This window comes from Urocitellus parryii, chromosome Y (genome assembly GCF_045843805.1).
Source record: "Urocitellus parryii isolate mUroPar1 chromosome Y, mUroPar1.hap1, whole genome shotgun sequence".
Classification (NCBI taxonomy): Eukaryota; Metazoa; Chordata; class Mammalia; order Rodentia; family Sciuridae; genus Urocitellus; species Urocitellus parryii.
In genome coordinates this window covers 16,691,293-16,702,052 of record NC_135548.1, presented here as the reverse complement: position 1 = coordinate 16,702,052, position 10,760 = coordinate 16,691,293, and the positions used below count along the sequence as shown (strand labels likewise).

Sequence of the window (10,760 nt, the reverse complement as noted above, 5' to 3'; positions counted from 1 at the left end):
AAGGTAAAGCTGGGCAAGAAGTTTGCTTGGTCTGAAAGACTCTAGGTATCAGATTCCTTTTTCCCAACTTCTGTTCAGTTTGTGATCTGAGGCCTAGGATCTGCTTCTAAAACATCTCCAAGCTTCTGTATCCTTCTCTGTAAAATGAGAACACCAACTCAATTTTAAATCATCTGTAAAGTTCTTTCCAGTACATAATTCTGAGGTCTTTTATCCTGATCATATCCCAACTACAGAAACACAGTTGGCTCTGTGTCTTATACCAAAGTTGCACAGCCTGGGCTCCACAGAAGCCTTCGGCAAAGCAGGGTAACTTAACTCTTAACTCCTGATTCTTTGCCTGTTCAATGTGGTTAAGGATGCTGCACTCCCTTATTTGGACAGCCAGAGAAATGTCTAATTAGTGGTTGAGAAGCATCTAGTGCCCAGAGTACCATATAAATACTGCAGGATAATAACTAGTTATGGCCTTAAATGCTGCCTACAACTTGACACATTTAAATTTTCTTCCTTGAATTTGTAAAGTTTGAAGTTAATCTCACATTTAGGTATTTGCTCTGATTTTTTTATTCATTCCATTGCCCGTTTTATTGTTGTTGTTGTTGTTGTTTGGTTGGTATTTGCTTTTTCTTTGTACTTCTTTTAAAAGTCCAGAGAAAGTAGTTTAAGAAAATCAGAATCTTCAGAGAGAATAACAATCAAAACATAAAGTTTGATTGTTAGACATGGATTCTGCACAAGTTTTGAACAGAAAAGTGAGAGATGCCTCATGGGTTCAGAGGTCATTGGCACCTAAGATACTACTCAGACTTTGAGGTTCCAGGCTGTGAATCTTTAAAGAGAGCTCACCATATCCAGCATTTTCATTTCTGCTTGATTTTGTAGTGACCCTCCCTTTCCTATTTGGAATCTGAGAAGTCTGCACAGTGTTTTCTACCTGGTCATTCTTTACTCGACTTTAGCAAACACTTTCTTTTTATAAGAAACCCTACTTGCTCTGCATATACAATCATTTGAGATTAGATTTATAAGCTTTCAGGCTGGTGTGTTTTCCTCTAGTGTGAAATCTGTTTTCACCTTAATCTTAAGCAACTGAATGGCCAAAATAAAGACCCAGATGAAGACCAGTAAGAACACTCCTTTTGAGAATTTGACAAGGGCTGAATTCATATGGAAAATAGAAATATGGATAGACAAAGATAAGGACAAAAAACAGCTTTTATAGTGACTGTGTGGTATGAAGAAAAATACTAAATAACCATGGATTTTATTTTGTATAATTTAACTTTAATATCAGAGCATAATTACTGAGCAGGAAAAAACTTCCACCCTTTTATTACCATTTCCTGGCATTTTAAAATACACACTATTGATGAATTTAAAAAATAAAAAAACCAAACAGAACAGCAGAATAGATTATCCAGACCCTGAATCAACACACTAATTTATAAACTAAGTCTAAAGTAAACAATCTTATTTCTCCATGTGCCTTATGCTGGAGGTCAAATGCTCACCATAGCTTAAAATAACAGGTTGAGACATATTATCATAATTGGAAATAAAAAGGAAGTCCCACCATCTGCTAATAAAAAGAAAAGTTTTGCAACGTAGCTAACAGCTCCTGTCATTTCTGAAGAAACATCTTTAAATCCTTCAGAATTTGGAGCTATGGGAGCTGAAATCACCAGGATACCATGAACTGATGACAGATTACCTGGAAAAATCATGCTTATACTTAGAAGGCCCACGTGGAATCCTTTTGGTAGTTGGTCCAACTTTCTGTGTGGTGCTATTCGTTGCAGACTGAAAGTTGAAGCAGCATAAGCCCCCCCACAAGAAGCCAAGCAGATACCACACCATGCTCTTGGACTTTCCTACCTCTGGAACTATAAACCAAAATAAAACCAAACTTTATAACCCACCACGTCTCTGGCATTCTGTTAGAGCAACAGAAAACAGACTAAAAGAGTACTCTTCAGGATATTGCAGTTCATGCTACTTTTCAATAATCATAAATACCTCATGCCCTTATCCTCACCCACATTGTCTTCCTTTGCACTATAGACCAGAAACAGTGGCCTTTGTTAAGATGCAGACTCTAGTGGACATGGTTATTTTGCTTTTGTAAGAAAGCAGTTTCTTCAAAAATACTTAGTGTGGTGCATGCCTGTAACCCCAGCAGCTTGGGAGACTGAGCCAAGAGGATTAGGAGTTCAAAGTCAGCCTCAGCAACCTAGTGAGGCCCTAAGCAACTCAGTGAGACCTTGTCTCTAAATAAAATATGAAAAAGATCTGGGGATATGACTTGGTGGTTAAGTGCCAATGGGTTCAATCCCCAGTACCAAAAAAAAAAAAATTAAAATTAATGCTAAAAGTAGACCAAAAAGTCTCCTTCCTTCTCACCATGCTCAGAAGTGAAAATGTCATTCCAGCCCTTTCCCCTCCACCCTCCCTGCCTTTCCAGAGCATCCAGCCTAGAAACTACTCATCCTTCACTGCCCAGCTCCACAGTTGTCTCCTCTCTGACGTTTGTCAAATCAGTGTCCCACTCACTGGTGCCAGGAGCCTGGCTCCTGCCTTTGCATTTACACAGACCCACCCCAATGACCCCCTTCACCTCTGTTCCTCTGGAAGCAGGAACTGCTGGAGGGGAAAGACCCTGCCATCTATGTGTCCCTAGGGCCTAATCTGGGATCAGGAACAGAGTGACAGGTAAATGTTTGTTAAGTGGACAAATTAGGAAATGAGCAAGTGATCTTTTAGAAAGGCGTAGGTGTATAAATACACAACGGCTCCTTATGACAGTGGCGCCGAACATAGACAAACAGAGGTTACCAGCACAAACACCTTCAGACAGGAGCTGTTAAAGAAAGGTTTGTTTTAATATTTGGTTTCAGCTTCTGGTAGTGGAAGCAGGAACTTTCACATGCTTAAATTAAGAAGACAAATGTCCTCCTGGGCAAACAGGGAAAGGATGTGACTCTGCCACCAGTATATGGCATGGCAGTTAAAGCCTTATGAAGACATGCAATGCCAAGATAACAGCAGGGAACGGGCAGGGGCCTATTCTTGCTCTGTTATGCAATGTAAATACTTTCTCTTGCAGAAATCATTGAGACCACTTGTTGTTTTTCTTAGCCCTTTAATTATAGACTCTCTGATGCTGTCACCTACCCTGCTGCAGGACGACAGGCAGGCTTTCCTTCCTGCATACATTGCTCAAGCACTTGGCCTTGAGGTGACAGTGTTTGCTAATGTGAGCCTAATGTGAGTTCTGCATTAGCATCTTGCAGGACCTCCTGGAGCTCTGCTCCAACCGCAGAGTCCTTGTTTCTCCCTCCTGGTGTCACAGATATGCTTCTGGAACTGTTTTCTTGTTTTGCTTTGCTTTGTAGTGTGGTTAGTGAGGTGTTTGAAGTGTTGCTTTTGCATGTGTTTGTGACCTTTAGAAATATTTTTTTGCAAGAAGCTATTTTTAAAGCAAGTGATAAAGAAACCCAGAACACTGAAGCAAAATCTGAGTCTCAGGAGGTTGCTCATCACTGAGCCAACTTGTCTGCTAGCCAGCTGACTGGGCCCCATCTATTGTTATGTCTTACTCAAGTAGATCAGGATTGGTCTGCTTATAAATGAAGACAGAAAATAAACTTGTAGAGAGACCCAATAACAGCTTTAATATTAAATAGTAAATGTAATTCTCACAATAAAATGTGATAGGCCAGCCTTCTCAAGATGACCACTGGGTGACCAAGGACTGGTCATAACTTCTTCTTCTTTTATATTTATTTATCTATCTATGTGTCTATGTATTTATTTATTTATTTTTACAGTTTAATAAATAGTTCTCTTAATGACTTAATATGTAAGGCTGTTTGGTAGTATTCATAAATATCACAGTTATGGTGGCTTTTCTGATGGATTTGTAGTCTTTAATAATTATAAGGAGTGTAAAAGTCTTTCAAACCAGTAAGACTGCATTTATGCATATATTTTTTTCAGGATTATTGGTAACCTGGGTCTATTTTCCGTAAATAACTTTGCCTCCTTGTCTTACAAGGCCCAACTCCCTCACATTCACCTCAATGACTATACCCAAAATTGTATATTGTAGGGATGAAGGATTCTTTTTCACCCCAAGTATTGGGTAGGCAAAAGGTGGCTTTCAGTTCAGGATGTGTTCCATGGGCCTTGTTGAGATGTAAGCCCATTGGTCTGATGAATCTGTCATGTTTAGGTGTTTTCTTGTAAAGCCATCTCCAACAGAGCAGACTTGAGTAACCCTCCTCTTCCAGGCCTTCTTTATTCTCTTTCCTGTTTGAGTCACTTTTAAGACTTCTGTTTCTTCCTGGGCACCAACTTTGGGAAGGGGGGCTTTCCCTCCTTGCCCCCTTCTCTTTTCTTTTTTGTTTAATCATGTTGGAAAGTACTTTTGCTTGGGTCTGTCCCTCTCTGTCCAGGAAGTAGGCTGGTACTGCTCCCTGGGGAGTCTTTTCAGCCATTCTTTTATTTGGTATTTCTCTTTTCTTGCATCTTTTTCATTTGTATTTTCTCCACATGGTGCTGTGTGTGGTAGAGTTTGGCCTTCAGACCAATCTTATTTTTTTCTTTTTTTGCCTTCTTTGAAATGTTCTCCACTTTCCTTCTTCCTCTTTTTCTCATGGTAATCCAAATGATATCCATATTCATGGTGTAATTCAGTATATTCATTTTGTGGCATGGTGACAGCCACAGAGCTGTGGGCACAGCCTCCAGGGCCAGAAGCAGCTCTCGATTTCCAGGTACCAAAGACCCAGGAGCTGGCTCCTTGCAGCGCAGAAGAGCAAAGAGCTTTGAAACTGCAGGGTGAGGAGCTCTCATGTGCATCCTTTCTGAGCCTCTCTTTAAACCAGCTGGCCATGATTTATTCTTTTTTAAAAAAATATTTATTTCTTTTAGTTGTACACAATGTCTTTATTTATTTTTATTTATTTATTTTTATGTGGTGCTGAGGATTGAACCTAGGGCCTTGCAGGAGCCAGGCAAGCTCTCTACTGCTGAGCCACAACCCCAGCCCGTGGCCATGATTTATTCTGATGGGATAAAAATGAGTTGACCAGCTTTGGGAAGACATTGTGCTCTTTGGTCCTCAGGTTCCATATCTGGGAAATGGGATAATACAACCCCCACACAGTGTTGATTTGGAATTCAGTGTGATAGTGTCCAAGGATATAGCAGGGACCAGTATGAGAGACAAGATTTTAGAACAGAAAAATGATGGTTTTTCAAAGCTGGGCATGGGTAGATTTGATGACTCAGCTCTACTACTATTAACTCTGAGACCTCACTCTTTATTTACTCACCTGTACAGTGGGACCAACATTACCTGTTCTACAAGTTTGTTACTAATATTAAATAAGACACTGCATCCAATGATACAATGTAACAAAAGACTGACCATGAAAGTTAAAATATCTAGATCTATATGGTATCCGCCTGAAATGATCTTTCAGAAAGGAGCCACTTAAATGTTATTTTATGTAAAGTCTTTCCTACTATTGGGTTACTTGATTACTTTGTTTTGAATCCTCAACTATATTCTGGAACAGAAACACTAGACCTGAAATCACCTTCACCATTGATCATTTTGTCTCCCTGTACAGGTCACTTAACAGAATCACTTTTTTGAAAAGGAAGCTCAGAAATCTAACCCAGATAGACTCACAATTGCAAGAGTTTAAAGGAATTGTAAACAACCTTTTTAAAAGCTTCCTCCCTTCCATTTCAAAAGATATGAAAGCATCTATAGTGCACACCAAGTCTCCCACCTCACCTGACACTCAGAGCCACCCAGATATCCACAGACAGTATTTCATGGTGGCCTTTTAAATGTCCACCATGGAATATGATGAAGGCACTGAAAAGAATGAGGTGGTTGCATGGAAAGTTCTCCAAGATTCTTAATTTTAACAGCGAGGGCTAGCCCAGAGTTTGCAATACACAGTGACACTTTAGAAGAAATGGCCAGTGGCTGAGACTGTGCCTGTCTGTGGAGATGTGGGTGGCTGAGTGTCAAGAGACATGGGGGACTTGGTTTTCACTATTGATGCTTTTATATCATTTGAAATGGAAGGAAGGAAGGAAACTTTTAAAACAATTGTTTACAATTGCTTCACTTAACATGATATTCTTCAACTCCACCCATTTACCTAAAAATGCCATAATGTCATTCTTCTTTAAGACTGAATAATGCTCCCATGTGTGTGTGTGTGTGTACCTCATTTTCTTTATCCATTCATCTGTTGAAGGGCATCTAGGTTGGTTCCATAGTTTAGGTATTGTGAATTGAACTGCTGTAAACAAACATTGATGTGGCTGCATCGCTGTAGTATGCTTATTTTAAGTCCTTTGAGTATAAACCTAGAGGTGGACTGTGTAGGGGTCTGGACATATAGCAGACCTATTCTGAGCAGTCAGAAATCAAACATAGTAGTCAGGTATATAGTAAGATGGTACTGTTATTATGAAAGGCAGATGGGAAGACTATTAGCCCTGTCGGCTTGCTAACCACTGAGCCCCAGAATTAAGCAGGCTTACCTGTGCCCAGGTGCTGCAGGGATAGACCACCAGAAAGCAACCCTTTACCAGCAGGACAGAGCCCCAAGGGCTGGCCAAAGCCAAGACAAATCATTTCCACCTTTCCAGTGACACAGAATAGGCCAGGCAGAGAGAGTCCCCAAGTTCTCTCTCTGAGCAGCAATACTTTCTAACACTATTTTTGAGAAAAAGCATGTGCTCATCTGGACTAATTCTCCCCACATGAAGATGAGGAAACTGAGGACAGTCTGGCTTGAGGTTGAGGGAGGAGTCAGCAGTCATCCAGGACACTGAGAGTAGAGCAGGGACAAGAAACCCATCGCTGCCTCTCAAACTTTTCTTGGTGTGTTGACCAGAGTCAGTGATCTGATCTTGCCTGGGCCCTCAGTAGAATTCTTTCCTTCATGTTTGGACACAGAGCCTGTGACCCTCAGAGGGGCAAACTCCACCACCACTGGCTGCTTTCAGCCTGTCAGAGGAGCAATGAGCTGGAGAGCGTTGACCACCGTAAGTGAGCAGCTGCCCACATGCCCATTCTTGATATGAACTGCTGCAGTTATAGCAACCACACCAGTCATCATGTCCAGTGCCAGTTGTAAGGAATGGCTGTGCGAAATCCCAACATTCATTCATTGCCAGACCAGTAGCAAGTTGACAAGCAGGCCTAGGCATGGGCGGAGTATGTATTGATAATGAGTTCTGGGGAAGAGTCACATGCAATACTGGTCCTACATAGAGGGCCCTTTCAGATCAGCAGGGAGGGATGCAGGGAAGGACAGGAGGCAGGAAAGTAGGGAGAGAAAGGGGGAGGGAAGAAGCAAGAATGGGAGGAAAAGGGAATTTTAGTTGTCAGAGTTTACTTTTCTAAAAGATGGCAGAAAATTGAATAATGTCACCATTATTCTGATTTCTCTAGTACTATTTTTTACAACGCTTAAACCATGTTTTATCATTGAAGCAAACCAGAAATAAGAAAGACCTGAAATTTTCACTTTGGCTTCTGTGTCACTGATTCCTCTATGGGGCTGAGGCTTTGAGGAGAAAAATCATTAGGCTCTGAAGCAAAACAGATCTGGATTTGAATTTCACTTATTCACTGGGCATGTGACCTTGGGAAAGATAACTTAATGTCTTTGAGTTTCATTTTCCTCCTCTCTAGGAGAGAAAAACATTTGTTAGCCTCAGGACTTCTTAGGTGCCTCCTTAGCACCTTGAACTTTCTGTATAACACTTTTCAAACTAGTTACTTGCTTAATGTTAGTTTGACTTTGTTGCTGGACTAAGGCAGCTTGAAAGGGGGACTGTTCTGCCTTAGTCACGACTCTGAATTTGGAATGCTGTGCCCAGCATAGATGTATTTGCTGGAAGGATGATGGGTGGATGGGTGTGTGAGTGGATGATGGGTAGGTGGATGGTTGGATGGGTGGATAGATGGGTGAATGAGTAGAAAGACTCTTCAGGAAAATGATAACCATACAATATAATATGTCTAAAGGGACTACCCCAGGATCTGGAATATTCCAGGCACTTAAAAATTCTTTACTGCTTTTGGTGGAGGACCTCACCTTTTCTTCTATCTCTGTATTCCAGGATTCTCTGACTCTCAGTATAATAATGGGCAAAAATTTTTTTTAGCTGGTCAGTAGCAACATTGATGGGGACATGGTATGTGGGTTGCTTTCATGAGAATTTAGTCTATGATTGCCACAGCTATTCTATATCTGAAGAGACACCAATGCCCACAGTGAACTCAAGCTATTCAGAGGATATTATTATAATAGGAGGAAAAGCTGGTTCTTCTCTCTCTCTCTCTCTCTCTCTCTCTCTCTCTCTCTCTCTCTCTCTCTCTCTCTCTCTCTCTCTCTCTCTCTCTCTCTCTCTCTTTTTAACCAGAAATTTTACCCAGGTGTGCTTAACTACTGAGACGCATCCCCAGCCCTTTTTAATATTTTTATTTAGAAATAGAATCTCACAAAGTTGCTGGGGGCCTTGCTAAGTTGCTGATTCTGGCTTTGAACTTGGGATCCTCCTGTCTCAGACTCCTGAATTGCTGGGATGACAAGTGTGCCCCACCATACCTGCCTCGAGAGTGGCTCTTCTATATGGCAGAGGAGAAGATGGCTGGAGGTACAACCAAATTTCCCCTTCTCTTGGAGCTAACCTCCTCAGGAAGCATAATTATCAAGATGTAACTACGTAAAATAATCTCTTTCCTTTCTATTGCAACCGTACTTCAGGCTACTTGTGCTCTGCCACGTGCCACTTTGACCTTATGTTATAATGGCATGTGTGTGGCCAGGGACCTGACACTCAGCAGGCAGCCAGCTCGTGCTTGTGGAATGAACGAATGAGTTTATGTCTTATTCATCTCCTGATTCCTCGTGGTTCCACTCTGATCTCACATTCATATCTGCACCAGTGTCTAGTGCAAAGGCAGTAAAGATGATACCCAAATTGGAGCTCCTCTGTCTTTCATCCCCCTCACCCCTTTGTTCCCCTTTATTGCTATCATTTGTCTCCATGTAACTGCCAGACCTCCCACTCACAAGTTCCATCTTCTCTATTTCCATTCACCCTTCATCTCACTTGACTATGGTTTCTATCCACACTAATACTGCAAGATCACCAAACCCCCTGGTTGCACAGTGACAGGTCCTGTCCTGCTTATCTCCCTGGAACGGATTCTGAGTTGTTGACCACTTCCTCCTTATGACTCATACTTTGCCCCCGTGTTTTCCCATCCCGTGGTTTCTCTCTTATCTTGCTGGTCTCTGCTCATTTCCCTGCTCTCCACGTGCCTCAAATTTTGATGCTCCTGCAGGATTCTGCCAAAGGCCTTCCTGTGCCACTCTGAGTATCCACCCTCTGTTAGAACCTGTATTTTGGTATCTGCAGCTGCTATCTGTATGTGGGTTTCCCTTCCTAGAACCCCAGCCCAGGTGTCTCTTCTGGACTGCAGGCCTCTTAGATATGCCCAATTGGCTGTCCCAGAGTCATCTCTTTTCAAGAATGGAAAGCCATAGCCATTGCCATCTGCCCAACCTGTTTCTCCTCTCTGCTCATTTCACCCTCTGAAGCCAGAAAACACTCATCTTCCTCTGCCTATGCCCCAAATCATTCCCCACCTGCTTCTTAATGTGGATTCTCTCTTCTTGGTATCTTTCAAATACCATTTTCTCCCTCTCCACTGACCCTATCAGAGCTCAGATCATGGTGTCACCCACCTAGGTTACTGAGCAGTCAATTGGTTTCACTGTCTCTTCCTCCAATCCAGTTTCACACTGCAATAGGAGTGACTTTATCACATTTCAACTAGATTCTGTATTCTCCTTGCTTACCTTTTCCCTTGACTCTGGAGCAAAGGTAAGCTCTTAACATAGTTTTAAGCCTTTAATTATCTGACCCCAATGTACTTGTCTAATTTATCCTTAGCTGCTCCGGAATGTCTAACCCACCCCTACAATCCTCCACCATCAGCTGTAGCCAGCAGGCTGAACTCCTTCAGCTCTCAGAGTTACATTCTTCAGGCTCATCTTGATTTCTGCATCATGTGCCTTTAGCCAGTTTATCCACAGAGGCCCTCCTTACCATTGGCTGCTGCATTCAGTGTCTGGGTGACAGGGTACTTTTTTGACTGGGCTCAAAATTCTATGGTACCTGAAGTCTCTCATTCTCCTCTTTATCTTTGGAAACCTTAGGTTTTGATGTTAGATCCTGCTCTTGTGGGACTGCTTTGGAAGGAGTCCTGGACAAGGCTACTCAAGGTCATAAGTAACTGGCCAAGACATGGAGAAGAGCCCAGCTGCCCCAGGCCAAAGGCCAAAAAGTCCCACCATCCACACTTTTTACCCATTCTCTTCTTCTGTGGCAGCTCCCTCCTTTTGGTATCCCTCAATAGAATGCATGTTTTGAGTTTCTATCATGTATCCAATGCTTTATTGTGCATCTACTATGCCATAGAATACAGCAGTCAGGGCAATTCCTGGTTTTTCATTTGTGCCCAGCTGAAGGGGACAAGTGAGGACTACATTCAGCCCTGTTCTTCCCTCACAGGGCCATGTGCTGTGGCTTGGGGTTGTGTCTCCAGAGGGAGCCTCTTCTTCACAGACAGGTATTGTGCAATTGCAAAATCATCCATCTAAGAAGGACACCTTGTTCTAAACTCACCAAGGGTAATAAGCTCAAGA

At 42.1% G+C, this 10,760-nt stretch overlaps 1 pseudogene; it reads right to left on the bottom strand.

Moving 5' to 3' along the window:
* Positions 1-3,958: 3,958 nt before the first annotated feature.
* LOC144251152 (ribosome biogenesis protein NSA2 homolog pseudogene) lies at positions 3,959-4,717 on the bottom strand (annotated as a pseudogene).
* Positions 4,718-10,760: the final 6,043 nt, after the last annotated feature.